The following is a 23469-nucleotide window of genomic DNA, read 5'->3' as shown; positions in this document are numbered from 1 at the left end:
CAGCTACAATTAGGCTTAGCTGCAAATGGTATAAAATCTAAATTAGCCGGTGTTTAAATTAGCTAAAAGGGACAGCACGATGGTTCACGTCTATAATCCCAGCACTTTGGGAGGCTGAGGCAGTTGGATCACTTGAGGTCAAGTTTGAGACCAGCCTGGCCAACATGGCAAAAACCTGTCTCTACTAAAAATACAAACATTAGCCGGACATGGTGGCATGTGCCTGTAATCCCAGCTACTTGGGAAGCTGAGGCACGAGAATCGCTTGAACCTGGAAGGCAGAGGTTGCAGTGAACTGAGATCGCACCACTGCACTCCAGCCTGGGCCAGACAGAGCAAGTCTCTGTGAGACTCTGTTTCAAAAATAAATAAATAAACTAAAAGTACTTTTCTACTTGTGTAACAAAAGCAGTGCAGGACCTGTATTGCTTTCCACAGGACAAGGATCTTGGCTCTTTCTGTCATTTTGCTTCATCGTGATTCACCTCATGGTCCAAGATGGCTGCTGGATCTCCAACCATCCTTTAAAGCTCAGCCAACTGGAAGGAGCTAAGCCAGAAGAGACAAAGAATGCATGTGAGCTTCCTCCCAAAGAAATTTTCTGGAGGCTCCCCCGTGTCCTCCGCTTAATCTTCTTTATTAACACAGAGTTGCCAGAGACTAATGAATAGATATCTGGTTCAATGGACCCTACACAGAAATACACACACATAATGATATTCTAGATCCTTGTCCCCAGAGCAGAATAGGTAACCATCCTCTCTTATTGAGAGTCCTGCCTTAGCCAAACGTCCTCTCTTATGGTGCTGGACATCACCCACACAGAGGCTGGCAGCCTTTAGAGCCTGTGTTAAGGCTAGCATTTTCTTTCTTCCTTTCTCTATCTCTCTTTTTAAACTGTAAAATACACTTGCTTGCATCTCAAAACAGACTTTGGATTATTAGAGAAACTTAGTTTGGGTATTCTCTTCTTGAGGCTATTGTCTTATCTTTCTAATATTAACAATAATAATTTTAATATTGCTATCATGACATCCTTGGAATATTACCCTCATCATCTGGAAACCAGAAGAGGAGTACAAGATATTTAGACCACAATTCCTTGATACTGGCCCCAGCTGTCAGCCTCAGACTTGCCATAGAAAATCTAATGTCTCTGGTTCCTCATCTTTCTGAGTCTGCCAGTCTGGAAAGGAAAGAGGAGCCCAGCACTCTCTAGCTCTCTATATCACTCTTGAATCAAAAACAAGAATTCCAACTGTGTGGGTGGGCCTGGTGGACCCTCCACAGGGAGTGTTCAGCTGAAGGGTACTGTGTGGAGCATGTACAATGTTTAGGAGGACAGCCTTTATAGCCAGACAGGCTGTGTTCAGACCTCAGCTCTGGAATGCATTATTCTCTGCCTACTCCCTGCCTCCAATAAGATTCAACATATGTGTAATATCCTCCATCGCACAGGTCATGTACAAGGAGAAATGATTCCATAGGTGTGAAATGCTTAGCAACAAGTACTCAGTAGATGATGATGTGGTTAGTAAATGCTAACGGTTATAATTCACTTATACATTAGAGGATGCCTTTGTATGAAAAAATGAGCTAGACTGTATTTTTGTCCTTTTAAGGATAATTAGAGAATTAACTCAACGAATATTTATTATAAATTATTATGATTTTACTCAGCAAAGCACCTCACCTATAGCTGTAAAAGAAAGAAAAAAGAGAGTAAGATTGGAAGGATAGGAGGAAGAGAGGGAGGAAAGGAGGCTGAGTGGGTGGAGGGGCAGGCAGAGCTTGTAGCAGATGGTCGCGGAACATGTACCTGGGGACCCGAGGCCATCACTGAGAAAAAGGATACAAACCCTTTCCCGAATTTTTATGTATTTTTGATCCCTCAGGGAGGCTATTCTCTGCAACTAATGGCTGTGTATGCATCCAGGCAGGGAGCAGGTGTTAATCTACACAGACTAGTTAATAGCCATTAACAGCACTTAAAAATCCAATAAACGGAGAAGGACGTTCTAGCCATCCATACCAGGACCAGAATTCTGCGAGGCCCTTCCTGCTGTGGTAGCGCTCATCGCCATCATCATCATCATCGGCAAGGATTTCTATTTAATAACCAATAGCACAAATATCTTCTGTCCAATGCTATGTGCTAGGCCCTGTGCCAGTACTGGAGATAAAAAGATTAATGAGATCTGATCACTGGGCCCAGAAGCCTACGGTGCAGAAGACAAAGCTGTCTGGAACTGACCACAGTATAGTGTGATGAGAACTATGTGAGGAAAATAAACTCAGTTCCGTGGGAGAGCGTGACTAATGGCCTGTTTTCTGCTTGAAATGGAACCTTTTTAACATCAAATATTGTTCAAGAGCAGAGGAAATTCACCAAACAAAACAGCCGTGGCAGCACAAAACAAATGAATATAACTAAGTGTAAAGTAACACGCCTCCTAAAAAACCTTATAAAACTTCAGGAGAAATGGCAGACTGGAGTCATGAAGTATAAGCTTTTTCCCGGGCCTGGCTCCAAACACATAGTGGATCAAATAGAGCCAACATTCTAAGCTGAATTCAAAATAAAGACATGAATATTTTCAGGTACCAGGAAGGAAAAGGAGAAATTAAAAGTTACAGAGTTATATCTTAGCGATGATGCTACGGCTTCCAAAGGACAGGTGTTGGGGAGATCAGATCAGATCTAGAAATTCTGATGCCCCTGAGGGAGAAGATATCTGCCCTGAGAAGACTGGAGGGACTATTTTCTTCAAGAAGAAGAGACTGGAAACAAACATTACAGATGTCCTACCAAGCAGCAAGGAAATATATCTGCCCTTGGCCTTGGATGCACAGGACTGAAAAATTGTCTGCATGTGTCACGAATTCTCTGCATGTGTCATGAAGTCAACCTCAGGCAAGTTGTCCTGAGCAAGTGAAATCCACAGAACTCCTGGTAAAACTAAGCAAAAACTACTCTGTAGGGATACTTTCATATTCTAGGGATCTGAGAATCCCATAGGAAACAAAACAAAACAAAAACCACTGAAGATGACTCCACAGCCAAAATGGAAAAGCCATTAATAAGAAACTATCTTCCAGGAGGGTGAGCCAGCAAATGCAACAATAGAATACTATAGGATGCCCCCAAAATATTGTACATGTCATCTTTATGTAGCTGAATAGCTACATAAGCAAACATGCTGAGTATGGCCCAATACAGAAAGGCCCTCACTTGAAGACTACTACCACACTGGTGCTTGAATCTCAGCTTTTAGTAAATCACTCCTTCATATGAAACATTTCCTTCTTTCAACTGTCCTTTGAAATATGTAAATGCTCCTGGGAAAATCAATAAAAGTTAGCCTTTCTCAAATTTCAGTGTTTATTAGAATTATCTGTGGTGCTCTTTCAAAACGGGCCCTACCCCAGGAAATTCTGGTGTAAGTGGATTTAGGACAGAGACCAGGAATCTGTATATTTCATTAGTGTTGGTCAGGAGGGTTTATAGTGAAGGTGTTTCGTGCTGCTGAACACGTAGTCTACTCTAGAAACTGTTTAGGGGCTGGGAATTAACTTGGTTGGGAACTTTTAATTAAGAACTCTATATTTTGGGATAGAATAATTTTATTTATATAGAGTTATATACAGTCCATAGATATTCTTCTGTATACACACCTTCTAAGTCATATTGGTTTTTTACCTTTTATTTAAAATTAGATTTTAGCATATTTGTATGGCTATTGGTAGTAGAAGTGAAAAGAAAGAAGGAAGTGTGAAGGGGCCGTTGCTAAGTCAAAAATTAAGTAGTGAAAATGAGGAATTATATCTTTTTTATGTCTGCCTCAGATACAGCTTGGCTGTCAGAGACCTTTACTACGTATCAAATGGGCTCTTCCATATTTCCAAACCCCCATGGTAGGGACATGTGACCAGTTCTGGTGAAAAGGAACGAAGCAGAAGTAACATCCATCACTTACAGAACTGCCCTTAAAAGCGGTGTGCAACCCTCTGGTACTGAGTTCCCCTCCTCCCAGCATGCAGTTCAATTCCCGGGAGGATTATCTGTCCCCAGTCAGGCCTGCGAGAGCCAGAAACGAACCCGTGTGATGTAAAGTTAGTAAAATGCAGCTGTGGGTGGGGAATAGGGAAAGGATGTTTGTAAGCACAGCACAGCCTAGTCTAACACTCTCTATGTGAAAGGAAAATCGGAAAAATTCTGTTAAAGAAAGCAGCCTCTCATGTCCAACCTAATGGTTATGGAGAGCAGTTCCTGTCTTGCATCCTCTTCATCCTCTTTAGCTATTTTCTGTCACTGTTTCCAGCATCTTTAAATTGGTAAAAATGAATAGATAGCTAGGTAAACTCCAGGATACCATTTGTTTATTTGCTTTTCTACAAAAGCAAACAAAGGATATTGCCTTATCCTTTAGGCAGAGTTCCATGAAGCTATGATATTCGTGTGTCTGTGTGTGTGTGTGTGTGTGTGTGTGTGCACAAAATTTTACTTTTAACAAGCAAAAGATTCTGATATTTTTTATCCATGCCTGGGAAGAATAATACAGGCACTTGCTGGCAATGTGCACATTTTACTGACCTTTTTGAGTTCGTTTCCTTTTGGAGTTAAGAGAATAACAGAGCCAAGCAGATGTCCCAGCCACTCTGCAGCTGCTTGATTTACAATGTGACACCAAATTTATGAAGCCAGTTGGGGGACTCCATGGCATCCTATGTTTCAGGAAGGGAAATTCACAGGTTTGAGTCAATCCAGGTTCCGTGCAGTCAAGTGCTCTGCACTGGGAAGTTACTGTGAGGTCCCCAAGGCATAGCTATGGAAGCCAAGAAAGAGGGCAAAGAATGAACAGAAAGCAGTGTGCTCTCTTCCTTGCCAGGGCAGATGGGAGGGTCAGGAGGAGCATGAGGCATGGAGAGGAGCCCATGAAGGAAGGAAAGAAGCCCTATTTTTTAAACTGATCGTGTCTCCTAGGTTTGCTATCAACTTTCACTCCAACATGGGTAGAATTCAGGAACCATTTTTACCACCATGAAGGAACACCTGCCCTGGGGTTCATGCAAAACATTGAACCATTCCTTCCACATGCTTTCGACCCTTATTGTGCTCACAATAAAAAGGCAGGTCTCTGTGGGCTGAAAAGTGGTCTGGTTTGGAGATTAGTGAGCTAAAGAGAACCAAATAAAGTTTGACAACATCAGGGTGGAGGACCTATCCTCAGGCAACACACTGAGTAATTTGTAATAATGTTTCAGTGCAGGAACTTGCAGTCACCACCTTATCAACCTATTGTTTTCTGTTGCAACATGGAAGAGCATGATAACTGCATTTTAAAAGATATCTTTACACTTCTCTTTTACTTTTTAAAAAAATTACAAGATCATTGACCATGAAGTTTTCCAACTGCCCTCACAAAAAAAAAAAAAAAAAAGAACTCAAGTTTCCAATGATCAAGAGGAGAAGGTATTTGGGGGCACTATGGGAAAGGCAGTTTTAAACACCTTGGCTTTGAGATACTAATTGAAATATCCAATGGCAGATTAACAGATTTGGCTACATAGAAATTTAAAATTCTGTATGACAAAGGAAACCACAAATAAAATTGAAAAACAAGCACGCCATTGGAGGAAAATATATACAATGCACTAAATAAAGGATTATCTAAACTATACAGATCTCCTACATATCTATAAGAGGCCCATATCTCAATTGTTAAATGAGCTAAGGCTATGAACAGGCAATTTGCAAATTTGCAGGGGAATTACAAATGTTAACAAATAGATGGCGAAATGTCAATAAAAATATGATGAACCTTATTAGTAATAAAAGAATCACACATGAACAATCAGTTTATCAATTTTTTGCCCATCAGCCTGACAAAAAGTAAAAATATTGATGATTTCAAATGTTGAAGGTGCTATAAAGAAACAAACATTCTCATTCAACATAGAGGAAGTTTACATTTTAAAGCCTTCTGTGTGTAGAGGGGAAGCAATTTTGCAAGAGTTATCATGATTTTAACTGTGCCTATACTCTCAGCAATTTCATTGCTACCAACATATCCTAGAGAAAAACACATGTGCCCAAAGAGCACGAACTAAGATGTTCTTGGCTGCTTTGTGTGTAATAGTGAAAACTGGAAGCAATCCAAACATCCATCAATAGGGCACATCCATATAAAGGAGTTTTAAAGTGCTGTCTCAACAGGATGTAGTAGATTTTTATATGCTCATATGGGAAGATATCCAAATCAAAAAGCAAGCAATTGGTAAAGTATGTGAGCTCGTTAAATTGCATAGAGAAAGTACTGGAAAGACAACCCACCAGACTATCAACGTTGGTTTTTTGGGGGTGGACAATGGTAACGGGAAGGGCAAAGGGGTTATTTTTACACCTTATTTCAACTATTTTCATATATTCTTCACTACGAAGAATTTCAGGTGACAGGAATTTGACGAAGTTAAAGGCAAGAGAATCCATTTGACGTTGTTGCTTAAAGAGGCAGAACAGTGCAATAGTTAATATCATGGACTAGAATTAGACTACCTGGTTTTAAGCCATGTCTACTTTGCTCTACTAAATATGGTGAGACCTTGGGACAAGGTTCTGAACCCCTCAGATTTCTACATCCTCATCTTTACAGGGGGATTGGTAGTATCCCATAAGAATTGGTGTTACTATTAACACTGCTTTGCATGGCAGCAGTTTTGATTGCATTTCCTTCTCTAAAGGTCCAATCACAATAATCATCTTGGAAAAACAACTATTTGTATTAAGTTACAATATTTCATAAAAACTTACAAGATAGAAGTTTTGAATTATTGTAAATATTTAGAATGAACATATAGACAATACATGGAATAAATAATCATATTTATAGAGCAGAAAACAAATGTTAATTGATGTTGACACTATAAAAGAAACAGTTTTTAAAGTTGTAAAGACAACCAAAAGAGGAATTAAAAAGAATAACTAACTGAAAAATGGAAAGAGAGGAGTTCACTTACATTAGTAAATTTAGGTTGCTTTAGCTAAAACATATCATACTGGAGGGTCCTATCTGAAGTTGATAAGTCCAGAAATAGAGACATAAGCACTTTATTGAATGTATAGAGCTAGGCACAAGAAGCACCAAAAAATAAAAGATCCAAAAAAAGTTTTTTAAAAGGAGAAGGATCAAGAAAGATTTTGTTTTGTAACTGATTCCTGTCCATACAATTTGAATTTTATAATGTCATGCATTATATTCATGATACCCCCCAAATAAGGGACTCTTGTTATAGTAGGAGCTTGGCATGTCTTTATGGTGGATGGTGATTGCATACATATTCATTTGATCGATAATTATACCCAAAAAACTGGTAGCAGTTGTTGTCTCTGGGGAAGGAAATTGGGTGGCTGAAGGACAGTAGTAATGTAAATATTTTCACTGAATTCCTTTTGAATTTTTCAATTTTGTGCAATGTGCCTGTATCACCTATCTCCCAAAATACTAATTTTGTAAAGCTTGTCTTTTCATTACATGGCCCCATCTATTAGGGCAGAACACTGAAACTTCCAAAAAACTTCCAAATGAAAAATGTTACCAGTGCTTACCACTGGATCAAGTTTCTGTGCCCTGACTCACGGGGCCTCCTCTCTCAGTTGCACCTGAATCCTAAACCTGAGCAACTTCTGGGCATTCCAGAAAGAACAGACTGCACCACCTTAGCAAGGGCTATAAATTCTCATTTGTCCTGTTTAGTTTTGCAAAACATTATCAAACAATGAAAATAACTTACCTCGTTTCACGTTTTAGTTAATCGACAACTGGGGATAGAGACTAGTCCAAAGCAATCCATGTGACTGGAGACTCCGTGGACTGGTGGCTGAGCCCATGACTTGCGGCAGAGTTGCCTGGATTACTACCCAGCTATGTTAGACGTGTGTCTGTAGACATGAAGACTGTAGTCACATGTCATTTGGAAGCATAGCTAATCACTATCACAACTTTAAAGTAGTAATGAACATAAACAGAATTTCAGGATACCTGCAACTGTAGTAGTATATGAAAATACTAGCATCACTTCTTGGCCTTTTGGCTAAGATTAAAGTTAAAATATTGTTGACTTCTTTTGCTGGCAAATCCTGGAGTCACAGGTACTGAAAATATTAATGGAAAAATACATAAAATCAATAAATATAATTTATTGCCTACATTCGTAATTGAAGAAAATGCTGTATTTTAACTAGAGATTAGTGAAAATAAATATATAATTGTTCCCATCCAACATCATGGACACTCGGTATTCTATCTGTGGACCCCAGGTGATATTCCCTGATATAGATCCAAATGTATCCCCTAATTATAAATTCTGTTTGAGATAGCCTGATTGGTCTGAAGCCACACTTGAAACTGAAGCACATTTTGGGAGGGAAGTCACATATCAGGCTAGAGAAGGTTCCAGACCAGAGAGTATTCCATATTGCCTCAAAGTCTAATGCCTTAAAATTCAAAAGAAGAAATCCAGACTTCTAGAGAGAGTACCTGGGATGGGTAGCGTATTTCACAGTTTAAAGCAATTAGAATTGTCATTATTCATTTTAGCTCCTTAAGGTGTTAAGAGATGATCAAAGAAAGTTAGAGATATTTAGCCTTTTGATGAAAATGTACTCCTTTCGCTAAATGGCCTGTTTTATGTTATGTGCACAAAGATGCCAATTAATGAGACAGTCTGTGTACCTTTTAAAACATGGCTTCAAATTATTTGGCATTATTCCCATAAAGAGGTAGGGTCTAGGTACCCTCTGCTTAAATCAAGGCAGGCTGACTATGGTTTTGACCAATAGCATTCTACCAAAGTGACACCATGTGACTTCCAATGCTAGGTCGTAAAAGGTTACAGGGCTTCTGCCCCATCTGTTTAAAATACTTGCTCTTGGAGTTCTAAGGCACCATGTAAGGAGTTTGACTATCCTGAGGCTGCCATGCTGTAAGGAAGCCCAAACCACATGGGGCAGCCATTTGGAACACTGCAGATGACAATCCCAACACTCCAGTCTTCACAGATATGAGTAAAGGAACCTTGAGAAGATTCCCTTCTCCAGCCATCTGAATTGGTCTGCAGATGTTCAAGCCTTTCTTTTTCCTTTTATTCTTTTCTTCTCTTTCTTTTTTTTTTTTTTTTTTTTTGAGGTGGAGTCTTGCTCTGTCACCCAGGCTGGAGTGCAATGGCAGATCTCAGCTCACTGCAAGCTCCACCTCCTGGGTTCATGCCATTATCCTGCCTCAGACTCCCAAGTAGCTGGGACTACAGGCACCCACCACCACGCCAGGCTAATTTTTGTATTTTTGTATTTCACCATGTTAGCCAGGATGATCTCCATCTCCCGACCTTGTGATCTGCCTGCCTCGGCCTCACAAAGTGCTGGGATTACAGGAGTGAGCCACCGCGCCCAGCCATTCAAGCCTTTCAGCTGGGTACCCAGTCACCAAGAAGCAGAGTTAAGCCATCCCTGCTGTGCTTGTCCAAATTCCTGACCCATAGAACCCATCATCTTAATAAAATGATTGGGTATTTTTACACCATAAAGTTTTGAAGGAGTCTGTTACACAAACAAAGAAAACAAAATATAAAGTCCAGTATCTAAACAGAAGGAAGATGGTAGAAAGACCAAAATGGTCAGCATACAGACATAGTGACCAGATACCAGTATCAATTTAGCAAAGCATCCCCATCCAGGAAGGACTCTTTATATCCACTAAATTGTTGTTTAAAAGCAATGCATTAACCACACACCTGGAGCTACGAAGCCAATTGCCTACAAGTACTTCTTAAGTAATGCAAATGAGATCAGTCAAGAAAAAGAAAAATCATGAGTAAACCCTAAACCATTAGAAAAACAGTAGAGAAAAGATGATAGTAGCTGAGATGACCAACTGTCTACTCAAAGCCATGCTCCCTTTTCTATAAATGGTTGTTGCTACAAAGTGGCTGCATGGAATACTTTTTATAGCTGCCTTGAAGCTGAGTGGGACCCTTAACTAGTTCTTGCCAATAGAATATGAGCAAAATTGTTGCATGTTATTTCTGAGCCAAGGCAATAAAAAACTAACCCTTCTCCCTCTTCTCTTCCCTATCCACCAGCTGCATACATAAGCCTCCACGGTTCAGACAGCTGAACCATGAGATGGAAAATGCCTTTAGCACCTAAATTATTGTATGGAGGAAAACTATCTACCTACCAGGAACGTTTGTGTTGTGTTGGACTATTACATAGGTAAGTGATATACTTCTATATATTAGATATTGAGCCACTGGAATGTCAGGTTTATTTGTTATAGCAGCTAGCATTTACCCTAAACAGTAACAATAAATAGCAACTCATACTTGGCCTCAATGTCAAAAGAATACTAACTCATGATAGACTATGGAAAACTAAAAATAACAGTCCCAACTCAGCTCCAGCTAATTCTTGTCATGTGAGAGAGGTTACAAATCCAGATTTTTTTAAATATTGAAGTTCAACTCCATTTAAAAAAATCTCAGTGAATCCAGCACAAAACACACATTCAAGTCCATTTAGCCGCACTGCATTTTCCTAGCTTTATACCAAGATTGGTGAGATCTCTTTATAATTTTGGTTATATGGCAGAGTGTATGGTCTGAATGTTTGTGTACTCCCAAAATTATATATCAAAACCTAATAACCAACAAGACAGTATTAAGAGGTGAGGGCTTTAGGATATGATGAGGTCATGAGGACTCCACCCTCAAGAGTGAGATTTGTATACTTATAGAAGAGGCTTGAGGAAGCCTGATTGCCCCTTCCACTATGTGAGGATGCAGCAAGAAGCCATCATGTGTGAAGCAGAGGGCCCTCACCAGCCACAGACTGCTGGTGTCTTGACCATAAAGTTCCCAGCCTCCAGAACTGTGAGGAAGAGACTTCTATTTCTATACATTCCTTGATGTAAGGTATTTTGTTGTAGCAGCTCATGCAGACAAAGACACAGCGCTAACTACTATTACAAATCAATCATACCATACCAAACTTTTATCCTATCTGCCACATACTCATCAAGTTACATTTCAGGACAGCTCATCCTTCCTCAAAAGCCTTCATTTCAACAAGATGAAGTTTTCCTTTTTAGCTCAGCATTCAAGGCCTTCCAAAGTCTTACCTTAACCCAATCTCCTCAGTGTCTTTTCCAACTGCTTCAGACACTTTGCTCTCCCATGCACTTTCTCAGCTTGGTGCTTTGCTCAGGCTGCTCCCTGGACAGTGCACAGGGATCTCTGCCTCTGTTGCTCAAAAGCAGCCTTGATCAATACATAAACAATTAGGTGTGGCTGTTTTACAATAACACTTTATTGATGGACAATGAAACTTGGATTTTACATGTGTTATGAAATATTTCTTTTCTTTTGATTTTTTCTTATCCTTTAAAACTGTAAAAACCATTCTCAGTTTGTGAGCTGAACAAAAACAGGTGGCTAGCCAGATTTGGCCCATGGGCTATAGTAGGTTGCCGACTCTATTTCATGGCTATGTGACCCAGTCCTGAACTGTGGAGTGGCTTTGTGGAAAACCGTCCTCCCTATTTAAAAGAGACATTGAGAAGAAATACCCCCTTTTGGAGCAGACATTGTCTTGTCTCCACCTGATGCCATCTTGGGTTATGAGAGACAAGCTGATGACTTAGCCAGGATGATGAGAGAGAAATGAAAGATAGAAAAATCCCTGCTCTTGTTTGAAATCCTTAAGCTGCCAAAACAACCCTGAAACCACCTGACTCCAGACTTCTTTTTGTAAGACAGTGAATTTTCCTCATTGCTAATGCTAGCTCTAGCTGAATGTTTTGCAGGGATGTTACCAAGTAGAGGGGATGGTGGAGAAAGCCTGCCTTGAGGGAATGGGGTAAGAGAGTGCATGGTCCATAGAGAATTTTAAAACAATAGTAAAACCAACTTGTCTGCTTTTTATTATCACTATGCACCAACAATTCTAAATCATGCCAGTGATAAAATACTCACCTTCGTCCAGGCCAACCACTTCCATCATGCCCAGCCCCCAGCACCTTATAAACATTTTGCTGAAATGTTGAATAACCCATGACCCACCCACATGCACAAAAGGACACATATGAACTCCTGCCATAATGAATCATGTTATAATTGCTTCTACTGGCTTAAGGAAATGAGGAAAAGTCTTAGGTTTCTGCCACTTGGCATTCCATAAACCCACAGTAGAGTCATGAGCCACCCCACCCCCATAGTAACCTCATGCAGTTTTACAAGCACTTCTCAAGACCTGGCTATGTTTACCAGGATGGTCCTGGAAAGGGGTGCATTCGCTTTAAGTAAAATGAAGAATCAAAATAAATTGTAGACAACCCACTTGAATTTACTCAAGAAATGTACAATGTCCCTGAATATGGTTTAGCTGTGTCCCCAACCAAATCTCATCTTGAACTGTAATTCCCATAATCCCCATGTCTCGTGGGAGGGACATAGTGGGAGGTAATTGAATCATGGGGTCAGTTACCTCCATGCTGTTCTTGTGGTAGTGAGTGAGTTCTCATGAGATCCAATGATTTTATAAAGGGCTTTTCCCCTCCTTCACAACACACTTCTCTCTTGCCTGCTGCCATGTAAGATGTGCCTTTGTTCTTTCTTTGCTTTCTGCAATGATTGTGAGGCCTCTCCAGCCATATGAAACTGTGAGTTCATTAAATCACTTTTTCTTTATAAATTACCCAGTCTCGGGTATTTCTTCACAGCAGTACAAAAATGGACTAATACGCTCCCAAAATAAGAAAATTATCTCAATCTAGATAAATGTATCCAAAGAACCCAGGATTCAGAAGCATATGAAGTGGGGGTTCATGGGCAGCTAGAAGTGGGCATGGCTTCTATACCACCCGCATCCCTTCTGCTGACTCTGCTCTGGGGCCACACACCATTTAGTCAGGGCTATGATTTAGTATATCCTAAAGCCATTTTCTATAGAAACTGTGTGGACATGGTTTAAACACTGAGCTTTGATTTTTATCAAGGTTTTTTCTCAGCTGTATTTTCTACTGTACTACAAAATCACATGCACAGGCACTCACACATACACACACACAAAGACAGATATACCAACAAATATATACATATGCACAGATATTCAAGTAAGTGTATATGTATGCAAGCACACATGCACAAACATGCATGCATAAGTATATACGCATAGGCAAAACACACATGCATACACTAAGACATGCACATGGGCAACATACACGTGAGCACAAAAATGCATGCATACATACATACACAAAACAAATACACACTCATAACACATATCCTTCAGCATGTGGATATTAGGCTTTTGTTTGTTTGTTTAACTTAATATAACAGTGTTGTTAAGAGAGGCTCAAAACTCAGACCAACCTGGCTTAAAACCTAGTCGTACCTCTTTCTATCTACATTATCTTGGACAAGTTATAGGTTGGGTATCCCTAATCCAAAATGTCCCAGAATCTAAAATTTTGTTAACACTGACATGACACCAGTGGAAATTTTCACATCTAACCTCATGTGACCTGCACACAACACAGTTCATTCAGCATCCCCAAGGGAATAACAAAACTACCTTCAGGCTATGTGCATAAGGTTTACAGGAAACATGAATGAAATTTGTGTTTAGAATCTCTTCCCCAAGATATCTCATCATGCATTCCAAAATCCAAAAAAAAGCTCAAAATCCAAAATATTTCTAGTCCCAAGCACTCTGGATAGGGGATACTCAAACTGTAGTTAATTTTTTTGAACTTTAGTTCTCTGACATAAAATGGGAATAGCAAAATTTCCTTTCTGATGGAATTGTTGTATGGATTAAATGAGTTGATATTTATAAATTCTCAGCACAGAACCTGTCACTTAAGCACTGAATATATATAATCATCAACAGCAGCTTCTTCTTCTTCCTTCTTCCCTCTTCCCTCTTCCTTTTACTCTTCTTCTTCTTCTTCCTCTTCCTCTTCCTCTCTTCCTCCTCCTCCTCCTCCTTCTTCTTCTTCTCCTTCTTCTCCTTCTCCTTTTTTTTCTTCTTCTTTTCTCAGTCACTTCTAGGCAACCACATGTAGTGATCAGGAACCATACTCAGATGGTGCTTGTGGCTTACCTGGCTCATAATGTCAAGAGAACCAAAGGGCTTTGTGTGGCCCCCCTATCAGGAGTAGGTAAGAGCACATTAGCCCATTAGTAGAAGTCTGGTGCTGCCCTCAAACCCCTCCCTTGCAGGCTGCCTTAACTCCTACCTGCTCAGACACCACCTCCCCAGAAGAGTAGCTACTGTGGCTGGGCATGGTGTCTGGTGGGCACTGTTCCCATGCACAGGCCCCCTTTCTCTCCAGATAGATTCTATTAATGTGCATTTCCATGAATCAGAGCATGCAGTTCTCACTTTAAAAGGCCAGCGCTGCTTGACCTGAAAGGATGAATTAATGCTAAGCTCCAAAGTCTTTGGTGCTCCATCAGTGGTGGCAAAGCAGGAAGGAGGAAACCTTTAAGACTTCTCATTCCGAGACCTGAAATTCCAGAGGAAGATGTAGACCCCAGTCAGAAAAGCACATCCCAGTCTTGAGCAGTAGGTCCACACTAGGAAAAGGAGTTAAAGAATCAGAGAAGAGATGTTCTGGAAGGCAAGGCAGGAGGTGATTACAGGCAGGAGGTGATTACGGGAAAAGGAAATTTTCATGGCAATGTCTTAAAACCAAACCAAGATTGCAAGATTGACCCTTTTTGCCCAGAGCTCATCTACAAAGGAGAATATTCTCTCTCTCTCTCTCTCTCTCTCTGTCTCTCTCCTCCCCTAAGAACACATTCAAAAAATTGTCACATTTTCCTATTACTTCATGAACTAAAATTAAAGATAGGTTAAAGAATGATTATTAACTGGGCCAAAACATCTGCACCTTAAGCTGAGATCTACAATAAACAGTCTGATGCTATTTTGCCTTTCAGGAGTTGTATTCTGTCTAAAAGAAACACACACTAAATACATACATACGTGAAAATAAACAAAAGAAAACTTAGTGAGACAAACTCCAGAATAAATTTGCTCCATGTGGCCTCCAAAAGAACAATAAGGATTACTGTCATTTGGAAATTGCCTTGATACTTTCTATCTATCTGAGACTTACTGGCGGTCCTGAAATTTACAACCATTTAAAAATGTTTACTAAATATTAATAAAACATGACTGAAACTCAATTGCAAAGTAGTTTTCAAATGGAGATCATGGATCTTGGTTCTCAAGTCAGCGCCCAGCTCCAGCAGCACCCCCCAGAGAAGACAAAGGGAAGTATGAGCGCAGACAAGCCCATTTTGGTGGTGATAGCACCACATTCCTATAGTTTTGCTGATGGCTGGCTTCAGTGTCCAGACAGCAGTGGATGCCTCCAAACAAAAACAAGTTGGAGGGCATATTTACTGGTGGTTTTACATTCTAAAAAAATCAAATATGGAATTTGGGGACCATCTATTAAAAATATGATTACAGACACATATTTATAATTTTCCCCTAAGATTTTGCCCCATAAGCTCAGTTTCATCTGCCTCATCAACATAAATGGTGTTTCCTCCTGGCATCCATGAAGGCCTTGGTGACAGCTGCACCATTAAGAATTCGAAATGTAAAAGAAAAAGAAGAAAGAAAAAAAGGAGGAAGTAGAGGAGGAAGAGAAGGAGGAGAAGGAAAAATGAAGAGGAAGAAGAAGAAGGAGGAGGAGGAGGAGAAGAAAGAGGGAGGAGGAGGAGGAGAAGGAGTAGGGGGAGGAGGAAATGGAGGAAAAGGAGGAGGAGAAGAGAAAAAAAGGAAGAAGAGGAAGAAGAAGAGGAAGAGGAGGAGGAGCTGGAGAAAAAGGAGAAGGAGGAGAAGGGGAACAGGAGGAAGAAGAGGAAGAAGAGGATGAAGAAGAGGAAGAGGAAGAAGAAGGAGGAGGAGGAGGAGAAGGGGAAGAAGAGGAAGAAGAAGAAGAAGGAGGAGAAAGGAGAAAATGAAGGAGGAGAAGAAGGGGAAGAAGAAAGAAGAGGAAGAAGGAGAAGAAGAAGGAGGAGGAGGGAGAGGAGGAGGAGAAAAAAGAGAAAAGAAAGAAAGAAAGAAAGAAAGAAAGAAAGAAAGAAAGAAAGAAAAGAAAGAAAGAGAAAGAAAGAAAGAGAGAGAGAAAAAGAAAGGAAGAAAAATAAAGGAAGGAAAAGAAATGTCTCCATTTATCTGTTCACAGCCACAAGAAAAAAAATGTTCTATACCGTAACTGGGTGAAACTTACCTGATTAGTACAGCCAAGATTGTCTTATCCAGGCTAGGCAAAACTGAACAAGTAGAACTCCTTCTTTGCAAAATGTTTTGCTATTAAAGACCTTGTTAGTGCCAGGCATGGTAGCTCATGCCTGTAATCCCACCACAGTGGGAGGTCGGGGCAGATGGGTGGCTTGAGCCCAGGAGTTCAAGACCAGCCTGGGCAACATGGCAAAACCCCATCTCTACTAAAAATACAAAAATTCGCTGGGCATGGTGATCAGTGCTCGTAGTCCCAGCTACTAGGGAGGCTGAGGTGGGAAGATCACTTGAGCACAGGAGGTGGAGGTTGCAGTGAGCTGAGATCAGATTGTTCCACTGTACTCCAGCCTTGGTGACAGAGTGAGGCCCTGAAAAACAAAAGAGAGAGAGAGAGAGAGAGAGAGAAAGAAGGGAGGGAGGGAGGGAGGGAAAGAAGGAAGGAAGGAAGGAAGGAAGGAAGGAAGGAAGGAAGGAAGGAAGGAAGGAAGGAAGGAAGGAAGGAAGGGAGGGAGGGAGGGAGGGAGGGAGGGAGGCAGGGAGGGAGGGAGGGAGGGAGGGAGGGAGGGAGGGAGGGAGGAAGGAAGGAAGAGACTTAGCTATGACCTGGTAAGCCAGCAGGCAAGTTTACTCTCTCCAGTGAGACTCAGGGAAAGCCATCAGCAAAACTATAGGAATGTGGTGCTATCACCACCAAAAGTAAAAAGCTTGTAGTAGTAGTCTTGATATGATGTAATGAGATTGGCACTTTTTACTTCTATGGTCTTCCTCCTACAACCTGTAATCCTAGGCTAACTATGAGAAGAACATCAGACAAACCCAAATCCAAGAACATTTTCCAAAATACCTAACCAGCACTTCTCAATGTTTTCAAGTGATGGAAAACAAGGAAAGTCTGAGAAACTGACTTAGACCAGAAGAGTCTAAGGAGACACGACAGCTAAGTATACTATGGAGCCCTGGATCCTGAAACAGAAAAAGAGCATTGGGAAAAACTAATGAAATTTTAATGAAGTATGGCGTCTAATTAATAAAGTACCAGTGTTGGTTCCTTAGCTGTGACAAACGTGCCATAGTAATGTAAGATGTTAACAACAGAGGAAACTGGATAGGTGGTACATGGAAACTCTCTGTACCATTTTTGCAGATTTTCTATACATCTAAAACTATTCTGAATGTAAAAGTTCATTTTTAAAAATTCAGTGGTAGGAACTGATAAAAGGTAAAATTTGGTTAAAAACAAAACAAAAATCTTGCTAAAATGTTCTTAAATATTTGGGATTGTTTACATATTGCTCTTAATTGAATTATTTTATGTTAAAGTATGCTATGTACCTGATTTTTTTGTTGTTGTTTATTTGTTTGTTTTTTGTTTTGAGACAGGGTCTTGCTCTGTCAACCAGGCTGGTGGGATCACAGCTCACTACATCCTCGACTTCCCAGGCTCAGGTAATCCTCCTGGCCCAGCCCGCAAGTAGCTGGAACTACAGGTGCTTGCCACCACACCCAGTTAATTCTTGTATTTTTTGTAGAGATAGGCTTCGCCATGTTGCCCAGGCTGGTCTCGAACTGCCTTGGCCTCCCAAAGTGCTAGGATTGCAGCCATGAACCACAATGCCCAGCCCAGGAGTGTCTTTCTACAGGCAAAGCACAATTGACTAAAAAGCATGGTGTTTAGCAGTTGACCCCAATTCCATGCCTGTGGACAGCCCAGCTGTATGGACCACACAGTCAGAGCCAGGCCATATCATCTGCACTGTTGATAGTAGCTCAGCAAAGTTTGTGCATAGTGTCAAGGACCATATCAAGAACTCAGGCTTGGTGTCATACATGATTCATTCATTCATTCTTTATTTCATCTACTCCCTAATTCGTTTTCATTATTTTGTTCATAGAACATTTAAAAACATGTATGTGCTCACCATGTGCCTGGCACTCTGCTAGACTCTGGTCCCTGCACTAACAAGACTGGTAATCAATTATAACAGAGTAGTAAAGACCATGTGCTTTAAACTTGGATTCAGATCCTGGCTTTTGCCACCTGGTAACCTTGTGACTTTGGGGAAATTATATAAATCTTTAAGACAGCTTTCTCATGTGTAAAATGAGAAAAATAGCAAAAGGACTTCCTTCATGTTATTTTTGTGAGTGATTGTTTGTAGTATGTTGAGTACACGCATTGTCAGCTGTTATTATTTATTTACCAACATTAAGAGCTATGAGGGCTTGCATAGAATAAAGAACAGAATACAATGTGGCAAATCATTTTTCTGTCACTTAGACGCTGGGTTGTCTTAGGACATGCTTAACCACACTAGGACGCAAGCTTCCTTGTCTGAAAAAAAAAAAAGAGGGGAAAACATTTTCCACGTCAGGTTTGGGAGAAAATTTAAAAAGATGATACAGGTGACAAACTTACCAAGGTGCCTGGCACATGGCAGGCTCTCAGCAACCTGCAGCTTTATTGCCTAAGTATCATGACAAATGGGAAAGTTAGAGCAACATGTTAAGGGCTTGACTTGTGCAAGGAAAGAAGTCTGGCCAAATATAAGAGGATGGCTAGAGTAAGATGCAACTAAGGCAGCAATTTGAGGTTCCTCACAAGATAGAGATGAAAGATTTCATTGAGGATCCCAGACCCAGACAACTCAACATGAATCCACTTTTCCAGTCTGCCTGAACTTTCCCAAATTATTCTCCTGGCATTTCTATTGCTTCAATTCCTTTGCCTAATAGCCAAGATCCATCACTGTCTGCTCTCAACTGACCTCTCCAGCCAATTTTTCCTTCCTGCACCAACACTGCAAACTGGACAGTCACTCCTATTTCTCTCTCTCTCCTACATTTTCTCTGCATACCTTTTGGACCGCTGCCCTAACTTACAATCTGTGTACAAGTCAGTTGTAGATGTGCAAATTCTACCTAGTCTGCTGGGGAAGTTTAATTGCCACATTTTACAGGAAGCTTTCCCTGGTTTTTCCAACCAAAATCCACCTCCCCTTGCTCCACCCTTATATCTTCCTCTCTTTTCTCTGCTCTTCTCTTAAGGCACACACCACTTCCCCCACCCATCTTGGAGATCTTTTTATCCCTGCACTAACTTATAAGCTTCCTGTGGGCATAATTCATTTTCAACCCCAGCTCTTTGCCATGCAAATTTCTACTTGGGCACTTCATAAATATTTGCTGAATGTTCTGTACTAGAAAGATCATCCATGACAGCTGACACACACGTCAACTGTAAAGTCTGATGTGATTACTCTATCAACTCTACATTTCTGCACTATAAGGAAAGGGGCAAAGATGAATTTTGTGGCAACTGTTTGGCTTAGCTACAGAGCGCAGCTGCCAGCACAGCCTCACCAGGGAGCAAGGCTGAGCCATGAGGAGTCACAGAGCAGCAGAACTCAAACAGAAAGTTTCACTTAGGTCTCTGTACTTAGTCTGGAAGCCTCCTGTTCAAGTGGCCACTGCCAGCACAGCCTCACCAAGGGAGCAAGGCTGAGCCATGAGGAGTCACACAGCAGCAGAACTCAAACAGAAAGTTTCACTTAGGTCTCTGTACTTAGTCTAGAAGCCCCCTGTTCAAGTGGCCACTGCAGGACATGAGTAAATCAAGCCAAACTTCAAGGGCTACTGGGACATATTTTTATTGCTCTGCCTTGAACTTGGCTTGGAGTGAAGAGGACTTTTACAATAAAGGTTAGCCCTCAGTGTCCCCAAATCTACCAACTCTACCCATCTTGAAGACAACTTTTAACATGGAAGGAAGGAAAGGAGGGAGGGAGGGAAAAGGTAAGGAGGGAGGAAGGCAAGGAAAGATGGAGAATTGAGGCCAGGCATGGTGGCTTATGCCTGTAATCCCAGCACTTTGGAGCACCGAGGCGGGTAGATCATGAGGTCAGGAGATCAAGACCATTTTGGCTAACACAGTGAAACCCTGCCTCTACTAAAAATACAAAAATTAGCTGGGCATGGTGGCGGGCGCCTGTAGTCCCAGCTACTCGGGAGGCTGAGGCAGGAGAATGGTGTGACCGAGGAGGCGGAGCTTGAAGTGAGCTGAGATGGTGCCATTGCACTTCAGCCTGGGCGACAGAGCAAGACTCTATCTCAAAAAAAAAAAAAAAAAGAAAAAAAAAGATGGAGAATTGATCTAACAATGTGTTCTTATAACCACTACTTGAATTCTGGTATGTCTTTCCATCATTTGATGGGCTATAGTTAACCACCAAATTTTCTCCTGGACTATACAGATATGCTTAACATAGCCTGCTAACACTGATGTTTTTAAGATATGGAAACTGATGGCCTCTAGTTATAAACATTCACTTCTTATAAATCTAAAAGAACTCCTTCAAGCCCTGTAGGACGCTGATTCGATCCCTGCCTGGGCCTTAGAAACTACTTCTCTTTTAGACCTAACTCAAGTAAAGGGGCAGAGAAACTGCTCCTAGATTAATGCCACAGCTTGAGCAAATGGACCAGTAGGAGAAAGGGTTCATGAAGGCTTTAGAATTGTCTTTGGGGAAAGGGAATCGTTTTCAGCCTCTCAAAACTTTGTCTATTTGACATAATATTTTCCCCTTCATTTAAACCCTTAGTTTTTCAAAGGAAAGCTAACTTAAACAATGTGTTATTGTAATTAAATAAAGGACTCAGTGACACAAACTCCAAAATTCTTGTTTGAAATTAAATCTTTCCTGGCTTCTGGGACTGCCAGGGAATCTTTTAAAGAACTGCAGCAGTTTAGAGCTAAGAGTTTTCACAGAGCCAGAGTGAGAAAATTAACCAGGAATTCATCATCTGAACACAGTGCGTGGAGCCTGTGGTGGATAAAACTCGCATTCCTGATCCTCATAAACTCTAACTACATGTGCATAGTAAGCAATGACATTTCTGAGAAAACTCAGAAGTCTCAGCAGTTCTTCATTCACAGTGAGTCCACGGCACAGCACATTACATGCACTAAAGAATGGCAGCATGCTGTTCTGGAAATCCCAACAAGCAGTAAATGCCACACGAAGAATTTTCTGGGAGCTTCAGCTGCATTCGTTTACCACCAGTGATGCTTTGTCTCAGCCACTGACAACCAAGATGATTGGTTGGGGATTCTTCTCCTGGAAAAATCTGAAGTTTTAAATGGAAACACAGGACAGAATGAGGATACTTGAAGATAATTGAAAAACAATGAAGAACATCTCAACAGAAAAGGGGTTGGATAACTTCCTGGGAGAAGGCCAGATGAATTATCCTCCAATGTACCAGGAAATGCCTGATTATTTTCTGGATTACAGCAATACTGCATGAATAGGGGATCATTTGTCATATGCTCAAACAAGGGCAAAGAATCCATACTGTGTCTGGTTCCAATTATGTGTAAAAATATAATGGGTCAGATTCCAGACAAGGCCACCACCCAATCTCTGTCAACAATGAGGCAGGAGATTCGGAGAAAAAGAGAAGGGAGCCAAGACATAAAAAGCTACCTCAACAAACAAAGTACCTTTTCTTTCTTTTGATACCACCTGGATGGCTGGGTGCCTTCTAGTTGACGCCATTTCCCACCCCAACACACAGTGCCATCGCCACATGATTCCAGCTCAATGCCAAAGATTTAAGGAATTGATGAAAGTCCACTTGGAGCACCAAGGATGAGGGTCTTCCACAGTCATTCTTCACTAAGCAGGGAAGGTCTCATATCCTGATGATCCCAGAGGGCCAGGGGAGAGTGAAAGTGCAGTGCCTTTAACCTATCATATGAAAAGCTACATCCAAGGGAGACCATTCAAAGACATGGGCAAGAAAGCCAGTTAAACAAAGTTATCAGTGAAGGGCAGGGTGTGGAGCTCAAATGAGGGGAAACTGAGGCATCAGTTCTGAGAGACAGAAGATAGATCAACAGGACTGGATAGAGTCTGAATGCTGAGTAACAAAACATGGGTGTAAATGGGTGAAATAGGTTCAGTGGAAAAGACTGTGAATGGACAAAGATGCCAGTATATTCAGCCTACAACAGCAGCAACAATTGATAACATTTATGAAGCACTTACTATATTATCTCATTTAATCTTTACAACACAACTTCCTAAAATAAGTACGATTATCATCCTCCCCCTTTTTCAGGTGAAGAAATCAATGTATAGCAAGGCTGAATAATTTGCCCAAGCTGACCTTGTGATTGAGTAGAAGAGCTGAGATGCAAGCCTGGGCAGCTTGGCTCCACAGTCCGTGAGCTTAATTAACGGGCCGGCAGGCTTTTCAGGGTCTACTGCCCAGCAAGAGTCTGCATCTTTGTATCACTCACAAGATATTCAGAGGCTCAGAAAACACCCCCACTGTAGCAGAATGACCTTAGAGGTAGGGTGGCCTTCAGTCTTGAGTGTGAAACTTGCCCTCTCTCTCAACATAGTAGACCCCAGAGCCCAAGCGAGGAGCTATGCCCAGAAGCAGGCTCACAAAAGAAGTCACCTTCCTAGAAGAATAGAAAGCTGCAACTCTTGATGAAAGGAGCTCCAGGTTCCCTCCAGATCCTGCAGACCAAGATGTAAGCTCCTTCTCACACTTACAGTGTTCAGTAAAACCCCATTTTAGAGCCAGTATTAACTAGCAGTGCTTCTGGAGGAAAGTCAGATGGAAGAGTTATTTCAGGCTTTACTGAGAGATAAGTGGAAAAATTGAGCATGAAAGTGAAGACATCTCATAAAATGGTTCGTTAGAAAAGTATTTTAAACATTGTAAACAGTCACACTTTGACCACTCAAAATATTTGCATAACTTTATTCCAAGGGGAGTCTTAACAAGGGGCTTTCAAATTTTCACAGGCTGAAAAAAGACTTGGGTAGCATTGTCCATGTACTGGGTGTTGGGCAGGACTATGGGATTGTTCGGCAAACCCAAAGCGAGCTGTGGTTTCTCTCTGTGAATGTCCCAGGATCTGCCCTCGTTTCATATCTAAACTCTCCATCCCTTCCTGCTTGGCCCATTCAGTACTGCTTTTTATTCAACAGGTATCTACTAAGACTCCAAAGGGCACTGTGCTAGGGGCCAGAATACAGAGGGGGCAACACACAGGCTCTCCCCTCATGGAGTCTGCATACTAGTGGGCAAGGCAGACAATAAACCAGTGGAGAATTGGGGACTGTGGTTAACAGTAT

The 23469-nt window shown here is 41.1% G+C and overlaps 1 protein-coding gene across 1 annotated transcript in view; it reads right to left on the bottom strand.

Annotated features, from left to right (window-relative positions):
- Nucleotides 1-420: 420 nt before the first annotated feature.
- Nucleotides 421-23469, bottom strand: part of RMI1 (RecQ mediated genome instability 1) — a 640651-nt gene continuing 617602 nt past the window's right edge. Inside the window, exons 15-18 of the mRNA XM_065530754.1 lie at nucleotides 8040-8152; nucleotides 7792-7939; nucleotides 4595-4725; nucleotides 421-549 (exon numbers count right to left, since the gene is read on the bottom strand). The gene's annotated coding sequence lies outside the window, so the exon portion shown is untranslated. The remainder of the gene's footprint in view (nucleotides 550-4594; nucleotides 4726-7791; nucleotides 7940-8039; nucleotides 8153-23469) is intronic.

This window comes from Macaca fascicularis, chromosome 15 (assembly GCF_037993035.2).
Source record: "Macaca fascicularis isolate 582-1 chromosome 15, T2T-MFA8v1.1".
Taxonomy (NCBI): Eukaryota; Metazoa; Chordata; class Mammalia; order Primates; family Cercopithecidae; genus Macaca; species Macaca fascicularis.
This window is presented reverse-complemented; position numbering and strand designations above follow the sequence as displayed.